Here is an 18,211-nt window from a genome sequence, read left to right on the forward strand (position 1 = left end):
CAGACATACTCACAATATCCAAATCAGTAGTTATTGGTGACAATAATGTGTCTTTTATTTTATGGAAAAATAAATGTGTCTTTTATTTTATAGAAAAAAAAACCATGAAATTTTTGGCCAACCCAGAGTATGTGCATTTGTGACTGTATGTGGCCTCGAGGGAGACTGGGGTTGGTACCCCTAACCTCTGTTTAAGGATCAACTGTATTTTTTTTTAACAGTTTACCTCAAAACTCCCTTACTTTGATGACTATTGTAAATGTTGGTTAGCTTTTGAAAATAGTCTACCTTAATTTTTTTCTGATTGTACATTAATTGACTTAAAATATCTTTATATAATTTTTATATAATAAAACATTTACCTATTTTAAGTATACATTTTGACAGAAATATTTGCTCATGTCACTTTGCCTTAAGTCTTCACTCCTGGCCCTGAGTTTTTTTTCTGTCACAATAGTTGGACTTGCCTAGAATTTAACATAAACAGAATCATATAATACGTAGTCATGTGTCTTCTATTTCATAGCTTTTGTTTGAGATTCATTTATGTATAAATCAGTAGTTCATTTCTTTATTACTGAATAGTATTCCATTATATGGCTATATTACATTTGTTTTTTCACTGACCAGTGGATAGACAAATTTTTAAGTTGTTTTTACATCTTTGCAATTACAAATAATATTCCTCTGGACATGTGGGTACAAACCTTTGTGCGGACATGTCTTTAGTAGATGTGTGGAGTAGAATTGCTGAGTTTTATGGCAGTATGTAGGATGACATTTTAATAGCCAGAATTTTAGACATAGTACCTTGGATTTACTTGTGCTTGTGTTGGAGCAGAAAGATATTTATGGAAGATTATGGTTCTACCCCTCAGTCTATTTCCTTGTGAAGATAGATGGTCATTCATTCAAATATATGCTATGGTTAACTCAACCCTGCTGTCTACTTGGTAGATTTTTTCTTTTAGCTATGTTCTAATGTCAAAAATCCCCTCTCCAGGTTTTAACAGAACTCTCTAATCTGTATCAAAGTCCAATTGGAAGAGAAAATCATGACATATTGCTTAAGCTATACTCTATTCACTCTTCTAGATAGGCTAAACCTGCACTTTCCAGTATGATAGCTACTAGCCACGTATAACTGTTGAGCACTTGCAATGTGATGTAGCTAGTCTGAATATAAGTGTAAAAGGACATGTGATTTTGAGGACAGTATAAAGAAAGAAATGTAAAATATCGCACTACCAATTTTTTTATTGCAAATTTAAGTGATTTTTTAAAATATGTAGTTACAAAATTATATTATAAAATTTACCTGGTTCTCTTTACTTTTTAAATGTTGCTAATAGAAAATTTAAATCATATATAGGGTCTCATTTGTAGCTTTTGTTGTTTGTCTTGAATAGCACTCCTCTAAACTTACCTTGAGGTGAATTCATAGATTGAGTATTTATACTTGATTGTTTAAGCACACCATAGAAACTGAAACTAAAGTGTATTATATAGGCCACATTGTAGGACTACATATTAAATGACTGTATTTATTGTGAAAATTGTTGCAGTGCAATTAATGACTTGTTTTTATATCACATAGTAAATACCGACTTATTTAACTCAGTGTCTTTTGCTTTGGCATCTACAAAGCTTAACCCCCTCTTGCAACTATGAATGCCATTTGGTATGCATTTGTATGCTCAATCAGACTGCTGGATTTATTGTGAAGCACACAATTAAGAATATGTACAATAATTCCAACATACCTTACAGTTTAAGAAAATATATAACTTTTCATTCATTTTGAATAGAATTCAGTGTGATATGTCTTTTTGGGAAGATTTGTTTTTAATTTCTGTTCAGCACAGGTTTGTGAAACTTTAGAGAACAAAAATGATTGTGGTAAAAGTTTGTAGGATAGCCATCTGTATTCTCAGATAATAGGGACTTAATTAATTTTTAATAAAATAGACTTGGATGCTAATGTCAAGTATGAAATCCACAACTACAGAAACCGCTATATTTATTATTTTTGGTATATATATTACATATATATCCCTTCATTTTTAACCCCTCAAATGATAGCTTACTACACAGAAAATTATGTAATTTTTCAATAAAAAGATTTAGAAAGTACAGTATTGTGCCAATTTGTATGATGTAGAAATGTCAGTACAAATTGTTTTAGTTAAAATCTTTAGATTTACTTCTAAGTAAGTTGTATTAAATTACTAAGTGATGAGAGTGCATAAATTATTAAAAATAGTTGTCATAATTTAGCATTTTATTATGGAACTGAATAATTCTGAACTTCAGAATTGCTAAGTGTAAGATACAAAAACTGTTTTTGTGTATCTTGTAAAAACAAAGAAAAAGACACTTGTATTACAGAGTAAGTTAGAGCTGCTCTTTTTAATATGTTAGCCATCAACTACATGTGGCTAGTCCAAGTTGAGATGTGCTATAACTATAAAATACAAACTAGATTTTAAAGACTTAGTAGGAGTAAAAGAATGTATGGTACCTCAATTTAAAAATATTTATTACTTGTTGAAATTATAATATTTTAGATATAGTGCCTTATCTAAAATATATTTTAAAATTAATACTGACTTCTAGCCAAAATGGATGTGCAGGTAGATACACTTTACCTCCTTGCACAACCAAAAGAAGGACAACAACAAATTTAAAAACATAAAATAACCAGAACTGCCAGAAAATTGAACTGTATGGGAGTCTGACAACCAAGAAGTGAAAGAAAAAATAGTCATTCAGACTGGTAGGAGAGATGGAGATGGGCAGCTGAGGAGGAGAGGATGTGCAGGAAGGCGGCACCCTGAGGACTGGGCGAGCGAGGCAGCAGCTAGCAGACCAGGGCAGGCAAGGCGGAGGTTGGCAGGTTGGGTGGTCCCACATTTGCATGTGGATAAACCAGGAGAAAACTTGGGGAGCAAGACAGACTGGAATCCAGGGTTCCATCATGGGAAAATAAAGCCCCAAAACCTCTGGATGTAAAAAGCTGTGTGAGTTGTGCCAGTGGGAGAAACTCCCAGCCTCACAGTAGAGTTCCTTGGAGATGCCTACAGTGTCCTAGAACATACACAAGCCCATCCACCTGGGAATAAGCACCAGATGGGCCCAATTTGCTTGTGGGTAGCAGGGGAAGTGACTGAAAGCAAGCAGAGAGCCAAGCAGATGGCATTGTTCCCTCTCTGACCCCTCCTCCAAATACAGTGCCACAACCCATGCACATGAGTTGCCCCACCCTGGTGAATACCTAAGGTTCCACCTCTTACATTACAAGCATTCCAAGACAAAAAAATCTGGCCCAAATGAAGGAACAGATCAAAGCTCCAAAAATACAACTAAGCTATGAAGAGATGGACAACCTATCTGATGCAGAATTCAAAAACTCTAGTAATCAGGATGCCCTCAGAAATGGTTGAGTATGGTCTCAAAATAGAAGAAGTAGTAAAGGTTATGCAAAGTGAAATAAAGAAAAATATACAGGGAACCAACAGTGAACAGAAGGAAACCAGGATTCAAATCAATGATTTGGACCAGAAGGAAGAAATAAACATTCAACCAGAACAGAATGAAGAAACAAGAATTCAAAAAATGAGGACAGGCTTAGGAACCTCTGGGACAAATGTAAACATTCCAACATCCAAATCATAGGAGTGCCAGAAGGAGAATAGGAAGAGCAAGAAATTGAAAACTTGAACAAATAATGAAGGAGAACTTCCCTAATCTGGCAAAGGAAATAGACTTCTAGGATGTCCGGAAAGCTCAAGAGAGTCCCAAAGAAGTTGGACCCAAGGAAGCACACACCAAGTTCATCATAAGTACATTACTGAAGATTAAAGAGAAGGAGAGAGAGGAACAAGTATAAAGGACACATGGATAAAAACCTAGGGGTGGGTGGAAATGGGAGGGAGGAGGGGAGGGCTGGGTGGATGGGCTAGAATGGGAGTAAAAGATAGAAAATTGTACTGCAACGACAATTAAAAAAAAAGACATTCACAGTAAAGAAAAAGGAGAGAGAGAGGGAAGGAGAGAATCTCAAAAGCAGAAAAAGAAAAGGAGACAGTTACCTACAAAGGAGTTCCCATAAGACTGTGAGCTGATTTCTCAAAAGAAACCTTGCAGGCAAGAAGGGACTGGAAAGAAGTATTCAAAGTCAGGAAAGGCAAGAACCTACACCCGAGAATACTATCACCTTGGTTTAATTGATATTTATAGAACACCACAACCCATGCTGCATGTAATACACATTCTTTTTAAGTGCACGTAGTATGTTTATCAAAAAATACCATATGTTGGCCCGTGAAACAATTCTAAATAAATTTAAAGGGCTGGAAATAATACATTTGTTCTTGGGCCATAATAGTATTAAAGTAAATATCTGTAACAATATGGTGTCTAGGGAAGAAACACCAAATGTTTGGATATTAATACACTTTTGGACAATATTTGTGGGTAAAAGAAATTACAAGGAAAATTATAATTCATTTAAAACTTAATGATAATGAAAATACAGAAAATCAGGAAGTGTGGCTTTCACTTCAGGAGGGTTTAGAGAAATGTATAATTTTAAATGCTATATTGTAAAGAAGGAGAATAACATCAGTGACCTAAGGTTCTCCATTAAGAGATAAAAAGAAGAGCAAAGAAGGACAGTATAGGAAATAAAGATAACAGTAGATCAGTGAAATAGAAAATAAAAAGGAAGAAGTGAACAGAACTACACTGAGATACTAATTTGTGCTTTGTTTCTCATTCAACTCTTCTCCCAAATTGATAACATACCCATTTGGTGAGCCTGTAGAGGAATAGGCACTCTGAAACACTGCTTATTGAAATGCAAAATATTGAAGCCTTCTATAATGGGGAATTTGGCAATATCTAGCTAAGTTACGTATTTATTGATCTAGAAAATCTCACTCTTAGGAATATATCCCAAACATACATTGGTATAAGTAGAAAATGACATACATACAAGTCTGTATTCATTGCAGCACTAATTTGGGTGTTTTAATTGAATACATTTGAGTGTTAACATTGTGAAATTTTAAGGTGTAAAATGTGTGCTTTGATACATTTATGTATTGAAAAAGGATTGCTAATATAGCAATATTTATCACATTAAATAATTATAGTACAGTATTATTGTCTGTATTTTATAATATGCATTAGATTTCTATGGCTTATTTACTATTCATTGTAAGTTTGTACCCTTAAACACCATTACTTTTATCTACCCTCAACCCCCAAATTCCTCGGTAACCACCATTTTACTCTTTTTTTAAAGGTGTGACTTTTTTAGATTCCACATATGAGTGATATACATTTCATATCTTTGTGTGACTTGCTTCATTTAGCATAATGTATCCATCCATATTGTTGCAAGTGGAAGGCTATCTTGGCCTTTTTCCTGGCTGAATAATATTCTATTGTGTATGTGCACCACATCTTTTTATCTGTTCATTTGTTGATGAGAATTTGGGTGGTTTACATTTCTTGGCCATTGTAAATGAGCAACACCATTTGTAGTAGCAAAAGAGTGAAACAGCCCATATTCCCATCAGTAGGGTTCTGGCTGAGTAGTTCAGTTGATCAGAACATCATCCCAGTATGTGAGGGTTATAAGTTCCATCTTTGGTATGGGCACGTGCAAGAATCAACTAGTGAAGCCATGGATGGGTAGAAAAACAAATCAATCTCTCTCTCTCCCTCTTCCCCTCCTCTCTCTTTTTCAGACCAATAAGTATTTTTTAAAAATAATGTATACAACTATTATAATACAATCGAATATTATATAGGAATAATATTCAATAGGATATAATATATATGATACAGAAAATAAAATACCTCAAGAATATTTTATTTAATAAAATATATTTGTTTGTATATAACTTTTTGCTTCTATTTTTTAATCTAGGAATTTACCAAAAACTAAGCAACTATAGAAAACAGATACAGAAGAAATAGCTAGAGTTCTGTTAATATAGCTAGCTTGTTTTCTAGGTGTGACTTGGAAACCATTTAAATGTTTTATGTAATTCTAAAACAAGTTTTATCATTAAAAAAGGAAACCTAGAAGTGAAAACAAAATGAAACAAGCCAAAAAGTAGTATGACCATAGGAAAGAACTATTAATAAGTGTCTTTAAAAAGCAGTAATTTGATTATACGTGCCTAGTTTATAACCTGAGGACAAAAAAAAAAAAACGGTATAAAACTGTAAATGGTTTTCATTAATCATAGTATTGGTATATTTATTCCCAAGCTTTTGTGTATGTATTGTGCAACAAAGCAGTTAATTGTATTAGTGTCATTGTGTAACAAAATCAATGCAGTTAAGAAATGTAGAGTTTTATTTGGAAGTATCAATATAAAATCATACGGATTCTGACCACTATAGAAGGCCTCAAGTGACCAACTCAGAAGAAATGAACAGTCTTAGAACCCAGGTTACCTCTGAATGCTGTTTCCAACTGAAATGTACCAGGGTTTCTTGGATATATGGTTGATTTCAGGTCTGGGGCAGGAGATGGACATGATGATAATATACCATTTTGTTATACTAGATATTTTGTTACACTAGAAACAAGGAAGCTATTAAAGACTCTAAGGTCATGTCTGAAATTCTCAGAAACCAGCTGAAGAGTTTCTCACTGGCCAAAGATGGCAAAATTTGACAGCAGTAGGAATAACAACTGCAGTTACTTGAAGCATACTACATTTATTTAAATCTTAGGGTTTATGTGTATACTGATTTCCCTAAAAAACAAATTCATTGTTTACCATTTTGAAGGTTAGGACACCAGACTCATTATTTTAAGAACTCATAAAAATCAAGCATTTATCCTTCTTTTCCTAAGCTGCTTTTTGGAAACCAAAGAGTTGATGAGTGGAATTTTCACTTAATAGACATCAGAGATGGTAAGCAATGAAGGAATAATGAAAATAAAATAACACTATGTTGCAACTCTCAGTGAAGTACTGAATTGAGGCAGTGTTCCTCATTGGCTGTTATCATCACAGAAAGATACAAGGCAGTACTCATGCTCCTTAGTGAAGAACACAATACCTGTGTGTACTGTGTTCCACAGTGCCTCAAGTGGATAGTCAGCAAACTACAGATAATTGAAGACTGGCATAAATGACTTGATTTCCTTTTTTCCAAATAATTAAAAAATTTTTTTCAATTGCAGTTGACATACAATATTATATTAGTTTCAGGTAGAGAAGCCCATGATTGGAAACTTACACAACTTATGAAGTGATCACTCTGATAAATCTAGTTCCCATCTGATACCTTATATAGTATTACAGTGTTATTGACTATATTCCATTTGCTATACTTTACCATCCTCATGACTATTCTGTAACTACCTATTTGTACTTCTTAATCCCTTTCTTTTTCACCCAGCCTCCAACCCCTCTCTCTTTTGGCAACTATCAAAATGTTCTATGAGTCTGTTTCTGTTATGCTTGTTTGTTTAGTTTTTTTAGATTCCACATATGAGCGAAATCAGCTGGCATTTGTCTTTTCTGACTTATTTGACTCACCACAGTACCCTCTAGGTTCATACATGTTGTTGCAGGTGGCCAGATTCATTCTTTTTAATGGCTGAGTCATAGTCCACTGTATATACATACCACCTCTTCTTCTTTCTTTATGTTTTGTCTATTGTAAATAATACTGCAGTGAATACATGGATCCATATGTCTATTTGATGTAGTGTTTTGGGTTTCTTCAGATAAATACCCAGAGGTGGAATTTCTGGGTCCTTCTTTGTCTCTTGTTATACCCTTTGTTTTAAGATCTATTTTGCATGTCATAAATATTGCTATCTTAGCTTTTTGTATGTTTGTTTCTATTTTTATGAAATACTTTTTCCATCCCTTTCAATGTGTACATATCTTCCCACCTAAAGTGAATCTCTTGTAGACAGCATATGTAACAGTCCTGTTTTGTTACACAACTGCCACTGTATATCTTTTCACTGGAGCATTTAATCCATTTGCATTGAAAGTAATTGTTGACAGCTTTGGACAAGGGCTGGGGAGGTGGAAGGGGTGAGCAAAACAGGAAGAAAAAGAACAACAACTCATTAACACAGACAACAGCAGTGTGGTGATTGTGGTTGGGGAGAGGGGAGGTGGAAGTGAAAGAGGATATAGTGAAGATAAATGGTGAGAGAAAAAGAAATAAAATAAAGTAATTGTTGATAGATATGTATTTATTGCTAATTTATTATTCATTTTTATTTTTTTCTTAAAGATCCATTATCATTTCTTTAGCTTTTTTTTTTGTCTAGGAAGCTCTTTATATGTCCTTCAATACTAAATGATAGCTTTGCTAGGTAAAGTAACCCTGGTATCAGGTCCTTGCTTTTTTCTTTACTTTGAATACAGTCAATTTCTTTAACAAAAATTTGCAGGAGATAAAGAGAAAGTGTTGAACCAGTAGATAAAGAGAAATGTAAGAATCATGTCAACCAGTTGCAAAATGTGGAACTTATTTGGATCTTAATTTTAACAAACCTAAAAAAAAAAAGACCATTGTGAGGAACTTGAATGTTGGCTGATAATACATAATTTTGAAGAATGATTCTTTAGTTAAAACAAGATTTGCCATGAGGTGAAAATTGCAGCTGGATAATGGGCACATGGGAATCCCTTATGTTCTTGTCTCTATAATGAAAAGTTCAATATGAAAAAAGAGCAATTAGATTCTCGAAATAGCTTTTCATATATCCAAAATCAAAGTAAGTGATCTACCATAGTAAATCATTGAAGAATTATTTATGAATTTTAAGTATTTGTAGCTTTTACTCTCTTGTAATGAAAAGCTATTTATTGAAAGGTGATGTTAGTCAATAATGGTAAATTTTCACTTGAAGGACTTTGTGGTTATTTATTAAATTCAAGCATTTTAGTTAACCTAACAAGAATTGAGAGTGAAACAATTCCTATTAATAGGGTTTGTTAGATAGAAAAACTTATTCTATGAGTTTGATTTACAGGTCTTGTAAAATCCTTCTTCAAGTGAAAGAAATTTCTGTGAAACTGAGATATAGTGTGTAATTAACTATTGCTTCCGCCCCCATCCTACCTTGAACTTAGGGAAAGTCCCTAGGGGAATCACAAGTCATACCTAATACTGTGCTCCTGTGCCCACTTGTACTTAACTAATTTTTCTTCTTTAAACTTGGGACATTTTTTTCTAAGAGCTCTTTGTAAACAAAACATTTGCAAGCTTATAACTAAGGTCCCATATCCTAAACTTTCTGGGACCCAAGATCTATGTCCTTTTCATTTTAGGACATGCTCTTCTGTTAGTGTTCTCTCTTTCCACAGAAATTACTACATTACCAGTTACATTGCTTTGAGAGGTGGGGGGAGAGAGAAAGAGAAAGTTAGTTTAATTGTTAATTGTCAGTGTTCCCCATAGTGCTTTCCTCACCCCCTTCTCTACTCCCATATTTACCTTTCCAGCACAAAAGAAAGAGTGGAAGTGGGTTTGTCCGAGTCTCACTAACATGGTCCTTTTCTTTTAAGGAAAAAGGATCCTGGGGTCAACCTGTGCCATAATAATGTGGTATAATTGCAAAAATTTGGGATCCACCTGCATATTAGGATATAGCCTTTGAGATTTCCATCTTCTTCTTCTGTCCTTGATCCCAAAAGGCATATAACCCTTTATAGCATAATCCCAATAAGTATAATATTGCATTTAGAAGAAGGGAGTAGCATGGTTATTCATGATGTTCATTTCTCCTCCTTTATGTTTTTGGTTAAATTCTCTGTTTACAGGTGGTTGTTTTTTAATTAGAGTTAACATTTATTTTGGGAGGCGTGAACAGTTCCGTGAGTTAAGACAAAACAATCAACACACAGAACAGCTCAGTCACTCCCCCACAAAATTTTCTTTTGCTACAACTTCTTTGTAGTCAAACCTTCAAATACCTCCATCTACCCATCTGTAATCCTGCATAACCAATAATCAGTTCTCAGTCCTGCTTGTTTTGTCCTTTCCTGAATGTTATGTGAATAGAATCATATATTATGTAGCCTTTTGAATCAGACTTAACTATCCTAAAGCAATTGAGATTGATTATATTGTTGCATGTATTAATAGTTTGTTCCTTATTATTGATGAGAAGTATTTCATCTTACAAATATACCATAGTGTGCTCCCCATGGTATCCATTCCCCATTTGTGTTGTTTATAGCTTCTATTAAAAAAATAAAACTTCTATAAGCATTTGTATACAGGATTTTTCAGAAATACAAGTTTTTATTTCATATGGCTAAATACTCAGCCATTCTGTTAGGTACATAATGGTGTATTTCATTGTGGTTTTAATTTTCATTTTTCTAATGACTAATGATTTTGAGTACCGCTTCATGTCCTTATTTTCCATATTCATATCTTGTTTGGTGAAATATCTGTTCACATCTTTTCCATATTTTTTAATTGGTTTGGGTTTTTTGTTGAATTTTAGAAGTTCTTTTTACATATTGGATATACATTTTGTTTTCTTTCAGTTTGCGGCTTTTGTTTTTATTTTCTCAACACTGTTTTTCACAGAACAAAAATTTTAGGTTTTAATGCCATCTAATTTATTACATTTTTTTCTTTGATGGTTTGTTCTTTTGAAGTCATTTCTAAGAATTCTTTGCCTAGCCCAAAGTCACAAAGATTTTGTTTTCTTCAAAATGTTTCACCTTTACTGTTTTAGTATATAGCCTTCCTGGGTTTACTATTTGTATGTGGTGCGAAGTAAGGGTAGAAGTTCTGTTTTTGTTTTTTTGTTTTTTTGGGGGGGGGGGGCGGGCACATGTATGTCTAATTATCCCAACATTCAATGAAAAGGCTATCTCCTTTGAATTGCATTTGTATATTTATCAAAAATCAGTGATCAGTTCTGTATGTATCTGTTTCTGGACTTTAATATCTACATTGACCTGTGTCTATCTTTTTTTTCCAGTACTATACTCTCTTGATTATTATAGTTTTATTTTGAGGCTTGAAACCAAACAGTATGAGTTATCCAACTGTTTTCTTCTTTTTCACAATTGTTCTCCATCCCTTCCTTTCCCATGTAAATTTTACAGGGTCTACAAAAATCCTACTGGGGTTTTGATTGGAATTGCATTGAGTCTATTGAACAGTTTTAGGAAGAATTTACTTCTTAACAATATTGAGTCTTTTGATTCAGAAGCATAGTACCTCTGTTCATTTACTTAGACCTTACAGTTTCTTTCATCAGTGTTTTTTTAAATTTCTACACACATGTCCTAAACATACTTTGATATATTTCCTCTTATGTTCTCCACTTTTTGTCTTCAAGTAGTAGTAACTGTTTGGAGTAGGACCAGGAGTGTGCAGCATTATGTACACTCTTTCCATCCAAGACTCCAGAAATCAAGGCAGCTTTCAGTGATCTGGTGCTTAACTTCAGTCAGAGATCAGTCCCTGTTGAACTGGATCACTGGCCCACCCTAATAGAAAGAGATGCTTATTATGTTCATGATTGACTTCTGTGAGAGAGGTAAGTATTTAGTCATAATGTGCATACGGTCTCGAAAATGCACATTGTTTTTTGAGATGAAGAGTATTTGTAATATTTTCCTCTTACATTTTAAAATTCATATTTTTATCTGCAAGAGGGAACTAGCTTTTATAATTGAAGTAAAGTCTTAGCAGTAAATCATAGTTTTTAGACTTGACTCAAAAGGAGTTATATTAGTGAATCTATTGACCCACTGCCTGAGACCATATCAGTTCTCTTCATTTCTTATTTTTTAAATTGAATCAGTATCATTAACTGACATAATTTAGTTGAGGGCACAAATAATTTCAATTTAGACTACTGTACTAAGTGCATTTGATAGAGACGGAAGTAAATTGCAAGAGGACATAGGAGGATAGACTTTTGACTCAGTACAAGTGATAGAATTTTCTTTTCCCCCTCCCTTTCTCCCTGCCTCCCTTCTTTCCTCTCTTTTTTAGAAGACTTCTGACGCCCTGGCTGGCGTAGCTCCGTGGATTGAGCATGGGCTGTGAACCAAAGTGTCGCAGGTTCGATTCCCAGCCAGGGTACATGCCTGGGTTGTAGGCCATAACCCCCAGCAACAGCACATTGATGTTTCTCTCTCTATCTCCCTCCCTTCCCTCTCTAAAAAAAATAAAATAATAATAAAATAAATTTAAAAATCTTAAAAAAAGACTTCTGAAATGCATCTTGAAACTAAGAAGTTTAGAGACCTGATGAGAGACTAGATAAGATTCAGAATGAGTTGTAAACAGGGGAATGACTGCAGTGTACAGAGATGTATCCTTAATCAGTATTTGCTGAATGATGAATGGTTGGTGGACATTAAAAATGGAATGTTCAAGGTAAATAAGAAAGCAGGAGCAGAATTAGAATAGACTGTTAAAGAGTTATGATATGGAGCAGTTTCCAAAGATGATTAGATCCAGGTAGGCAGAAGTATAGAAAAGTTGAAAAGTCACTAAGAAATTTAGAAAACTTTGAGTCTGTTATTGTATATTAAAACCATGAATAACAGTACAGAGAAACAGTATTTTGTTTTCTCTTTGTATTTCAGACTGACTGATACAGTCAAATAATTTCAGTGCCCCAGAAATATAAGTAGTTAATCAGATCCTTTTCTATGCCTCTATTCTGTCAATTATAAAGCCTAGGTTATACCCATGGAGGGAGGGATCACATGTATCATCTGTCCTCTTTTTTTCCTTAAAAATTTTTTTCAATTACTGTTTATATTTAGCATTATTTTGTATTAGTTTCAGGTGTACAACATAGTTGTCAGATAATTATATACTTTACAGCAGGGGTCCCCAACTCCTGGCCACAGACCAGTACTGGTTCATGGCCGGTTAGACACTGGGCCACACAGCAGGAGGTGAGCAGCAGGTGAGCCAGTGGTCTCTGGTGCCAAAAAGGTTGGGGACCACTGCTTTATAAAGTGTTCCCTCTGATATTTTCAGTACCCACCTGGCATCATACATAGTGATTACAATATTACTGACTGTATTTCCTATGGTGTACTTTACATCCTCATGGCTATTTTATAACTAGCAATCTGTGCATCTTAAAGTCTCTTAATATTTTTAACCCAGTACCCCAATCTTCTCCCCACTGATAAGCATCAGTCTGTTCTCTGTAACTGTGAGTCTATTTCTGTTTTGTTTGTTCATTTATATTATTCTTTAGAGTCTACATACAAGTGAAATCATATGGAATTTGTCTTTCTCTGACTGAATTACTTCACTTAGCATAATACCCTCTAGGTTCATCCATCCTGTTGCAAATGATAAGATGCTGGTCTTTTTTAAGGCTGAGTAATACTTCACTGTATATATGTACCATAGACTTTAAAAAAATATATTCATGAGAGAGAGAGAGAGAGAGAGAGAGAGAGAGAGAGAGAGAGAGAGAGAGAGAGAACATCAATTTGTTGTTCCACTTATTTATGAAGTTATTGGTTGACTCTTGTATGTGCCCTGACTGGGGATTCAAACTGCAACCTTGGTGTGTCAGGACAACACTCCAACCAGTTGAGCTACCAGGCCAGAGCCTGTACCACAGCTTTTTTATTCGCTTATCTATTGTTGGATATTTGGGTTTATTCAGTAGTTTCTCTATCATACATAAGGCTTCAATGAACATAAAGATGCATGTGAAGTCTGTCAGAATGTATCCTGGCATGTAATATGAAAAGTAGAGTCATTTATTGAAGAAGATACAAGATACAAGAAACATGGTACATAGTACAATGACTCCTCAGTCCCCTTCAAAATAGGCACATTGGGACCTCACACAGTTCTCCGAGTCACCATCAGCTGCCCTGTTGTATTTTCCTGAATCTCAATGATGGTCTGAAATCTCTTCCCTTTCAAAGGTGATTTTAGTTTTAGGAAAAGGCAGAGATTACAGGGCACCAAATCTGGACTGTAGATGGGCTGAGTCATCTGAGTGGTTTGATGTTTCACCAAAAAACTGCATGAAATGTGATGCATGAGCAAGTGCATTGTCGTGATGAAGCTGCCTGTCACCAGTTGCCCATAGCTGCAGTTGTCTGAATTATCCGAATAGTTTCTGTGGAGAAATGTTCAAGGTTAATGCAAAATTTGATGCATTTTCATTGCTGTACTTGCTCAGTCATTTTGTATGTGACAGCCACAAAGTACACACGCTTTCTCAGTGACATCTACCACCCCCACTGGCTAGTACAGTGAATTCGTCATGGTTCACACATGCACATTCCAGTCCACCCTCCTTGGCCACCAGGTTATATACATGTTGAGCAAACTATTCTCATTATATTAACCATGGCTGAACTTTTTCTGAACAGATGTTGTACTTTAGTAAGATAGGGAAGTAAGCAGACAGAAGGACCCAACAGAAGTGAATAAGGGGGTTAATATAAAATAGTACATAATTAAACAAAAAAATAAGTATATTAAATATTTTAGGTAGTTTGCAGATGTATGGAAAGAGCTACACCTTCTTAAACTTTATACCACATAAATACCCATGCACCGTGAGACTAGATTATTTACTGATTCAGTTAGCCAAGATACAAAATCTTATCTGTGTTGGTATAGTATCCCTGCATATTCTTGCTTAGTATGACAGGAATGCAAAACACTGGCTGTTCTTTACCTAGGGTATTTCTCAGGGTTTTGTTTGCAGTGAGCAGCAATGAGGGCTGAGGTAAACTTTTACCTCAGGAGCTTCCTCCAACAAAGAGCAGACTAGCTTTTACTTTTACTATAAAAGTAGGAAGTCTCCTCTCAAAGTCAGTGTTTTCTGGGTACACAGGTGTTCATCCCGGACCCTATGCATCCTTCCCATGGGATTTGAGAGGGAGCCAGCATAAGCAGCATGTAGGATAAGCAATGAGTTTCAAAAGTTTATTTTTTGCTTTTATGTCTAGATCTTTGCTATTGGAAGACTTCACTTTGAATTTATGTCCTTTAGGGTAGGAAAATGTTTACAAACCTTGTTTTTTTTTAAGTTCTTGACTACATTTTTTGTCAGTAGGCTGTATTATATTTGTTTGTGAGGGCACAGCAAAGATAGTGCTCAAGTTTTCCTAAACATTGTCTCTGCTTCAGTTTTCTAGAGTTTCCAAAAGCCTATTTATACTACAATTTAATAATTAAATATGAGAATCTTACAAATTTTTTAAAAATTATTTTATTGTTGTTCAAGTACAGTTGCCTGCATTTACCCCCCCACCACTCCCCAGTGCAGCCATCCCTGCCTTCCTCTCCTGCTTCCATCCCCCCCCCCCAGTTTTGTCTGTGTGTCCTTTATACTTGTTCTGAAAACTCTCCCCCCCTCCCCATTATTCCCTCTCGGCACCCCTCTGGTTACTGTCAGATTGTTCTTAATTTCAATGTCTCTGGCTATATATATATATTAAAGATTTTATTTATTTTTTAGAGAGGGAAGGGAGGGAGAAAGAGTGAGAGGGAGAAGGATCAATGTGTGGTTGTTGGGGGCCGTGGCCTGCAACCCAGACATGTGCCCTGACTGGGAATAGAACCTGTGATGCTTTGGTTCACAGCCCGCGCTCAATCCACTGAGCTATGCCAGCCAGGGTGCATCTGGCTATATTTTGCTTGCTTGTTTGTTTTGTTGATTAGGCTCCACTTAAAGGTGAGATCATATGGTATTTTTCCCTTACCTCCTGGCTTATTTCACTTAGCATAATGCTCTCCAGTTCCATCCATACTGTTGCAAAGGGTAGGGGCTCCTTCTTTCTTTCTGCTGCATAGAATTCCATTGTATAAATGTACCATAGTTTTTTGATCCACTCATTTACTGATGGGCACTTAGGTTGCTTCTAGCACTTAGCTATTGTAAATTGTGCTGCTATGAACATTGGGGTGATTAGGTTCTTTTGAGTTGGTGTTTTAGGGTTCTTAGGATAAAATCCCAGCAGTGGAATTGCTTGGTCAAAAGGCAGATCCATTTTTAGTTTTCTGAGGAAATCCCATACTGTTTCCCACAGTGGCTGCACCAGTCTGCATTCCCACCAACAGTGCACTGGGGATCCCTTTTCTCCACATCCTCAGCAACACTTATTTGTTGCTTTGTTTTATGATGGCCATTCTCAACAGCATGAAGTGGTATCTCACTGTGGTTTTAATTTGCATCTCTCTGATAGCTAGTGATGCTGAGCATCCTTTCATATGTCTCTGGGTCCTCTGTATGTCCTCCTTGGAGAAGTGTCTGTTCACGTCTTTGACCCATTTTTTGATTGGGTTGTCTGTCTTCCTGGGGTGGAGTCATGTGAGTTCTTTGTATATTTTGGAGATCAAACCCTTGTCTGGGGTATCACTGACAAATATGTTTTCCCAAGTAGTTGGTTCTCTTTTCATTTTAATGCTGTTTTCTTTAGCCATGCAGAAGCTTTTTAATTTGATGAAGTCCCACTTGTTTATTCTTTCCTTTATGTCCCTTGCTTTAGGGGACATGTCAGTGAAAATATTGCTGCTTGGAATGTCTGAGATTTTCTTGCCTATGTTTTCCTCTAGGTCTTCTTTGGTATCACAACTTATATTTAAGTCTTTTATCCACCTTATTTTTGTGTATGGTATAAGTTGGTGACTGAGTTTCCTTTTTTTGCATGTAGCTGTCCAGATCTTCCAGTACCATTTGTTGAAGAGGCTATTTTTACTCCATGTTATGCTTCTTCCCTCTTTGTCAAATATTAATTGACCATAGAGACTTGGGTTTATTTCTGGGCTCTCTGTTCTGTTCCATTGGTCTGTGTGTCTGTTCTTATGCCAGTACCAAACTGTTTTGGAGAATCTTATAAAATTTTAAGTATTGGAGAAATTGGTGTATTGGGTTGGCCAAAAAGTTCATTTAGTTTTTTTTCTGTAAAATAAAAAACACATTTTTCATTTTCACAAATAAATGTATTGATTTGGGTATTTTGAAAATGTCAGCTATCTCCTGTGTAATGTTGATTGTTCTCAGTTAATGTCTCAATTTGATTGCTATCAACTTCAACTGGTCTGCCTAACTGCGAGCATCATACAGTGAGAAATCTCCAGCACAAAACTTTGCATACCACTTTTCACATGTTAAATCAGTCATAGCACTGTCTCCATACACTACACAAATTGTTTTTTTGTGTTTCAGTTTTGTTTTTCTTTTTGAAATACTAAAGCATAACATGCCAAAAATGTTCTGTATTTTCTTCTATTGTCAAAATTAAAATGCTTACAAAAATTCACCAATTTTGATGTTCCTTTTAAGGGCACACTTATATGCCAACGGTCACAATACAATCTAACAGCTATTTTGAATGAAGTTAAAGACAATTAAGCACTACTAGAGCCATCTTTCGGAAATAAACAGACGAACTTTTTGACCAACCCAGTAGTTTGAAACCTTTGTATAACACCAGATAAACCTCCTTTCAACCCCTAATGATGCATTTTTGTAAGAAGCCAAAAGTCTTGTTTCTTGGCTTGGGCTCCTGCTCTGACTTTGTGTGGATAACTAGGGATAGATGTTATCTCCTTGAACAGTATATTCCTGTCTTTACCAGTTCTAGTAGATAAGCACATCTAACTAGTTTCCTAAAATGCAGCAGCACAAAGACCTCAAAATCAAACATCTTTTACTAGTTTGTCTTCCACGTTTAAAAGTCCATGGTAGTAGGAGTTAGAAGATACTTAATATTTATTTAGCAATTTGTATATGCAGCTGTGACAGTGTTTTGGATACTATAATAGCTCTACCCTACCCTTGGTGAATTCACACCCAAATTTAAGATATTCTCATTATATCTGAAGGATTCAGGGCAATATTTTATCATGATAATATAAACTGTGTGAAAAATAACTTGCTTATAGGAGTTCAAAGCTAAGTTTGAGTTAAAGTGGGGGTTAAATACATCCTGAAGAACTTGGGAGGCCAGAGAACAAACAGGGTTTAAATAAATGGAAACTGAAATATTTCAGGTATAAGGGAGCAAAGGATGGGTGGAAGAAAAAGGTAAGAACAACACTCTTTTCGATGCAACTCATAACCTAGTAGGGAAGATAGCTCTATGAAAGATAATTTTAGAAAATGAATAGAAAGGGATAAAAGAGGGGGCAAGAAGGCAAGAATGATTGAATGAGTTATAAAAGAGTTAGCTTTGGC

General features: G+C 35.2%; 1 protein-coding gene across 3 annotated transcripts in view; it reads left to right on the forward strand.

Moving 5' to 3' along the window:
• Positions 1 to 18,211, forward strand: part of JMJD1C (jumonji domain containing 1C) — a 256,582-nt gene that overhangs the window by 54,377 nt on the left and 183,994 nt on the right. The window lies entirely within an intron of this gene.

This window comes from Phyllostomus hastatus, unplaced genomic scaffold (genome assembly GCF_019186645.2).
Source record: "Phyllostomus hastatus isolate PE091 unplaced genomic scaffold, TTU_PhHast_1.1 phas_contig_38, whole genome shotgun sequence".
Taxonomy (NCBI): domain Eukaryota; kingdom Metazoa; phylum Chordata; class Mammalia; order Chiroptera; family Phyllostomidae; genus Phyllostomus; species Phyllostomus hastatus.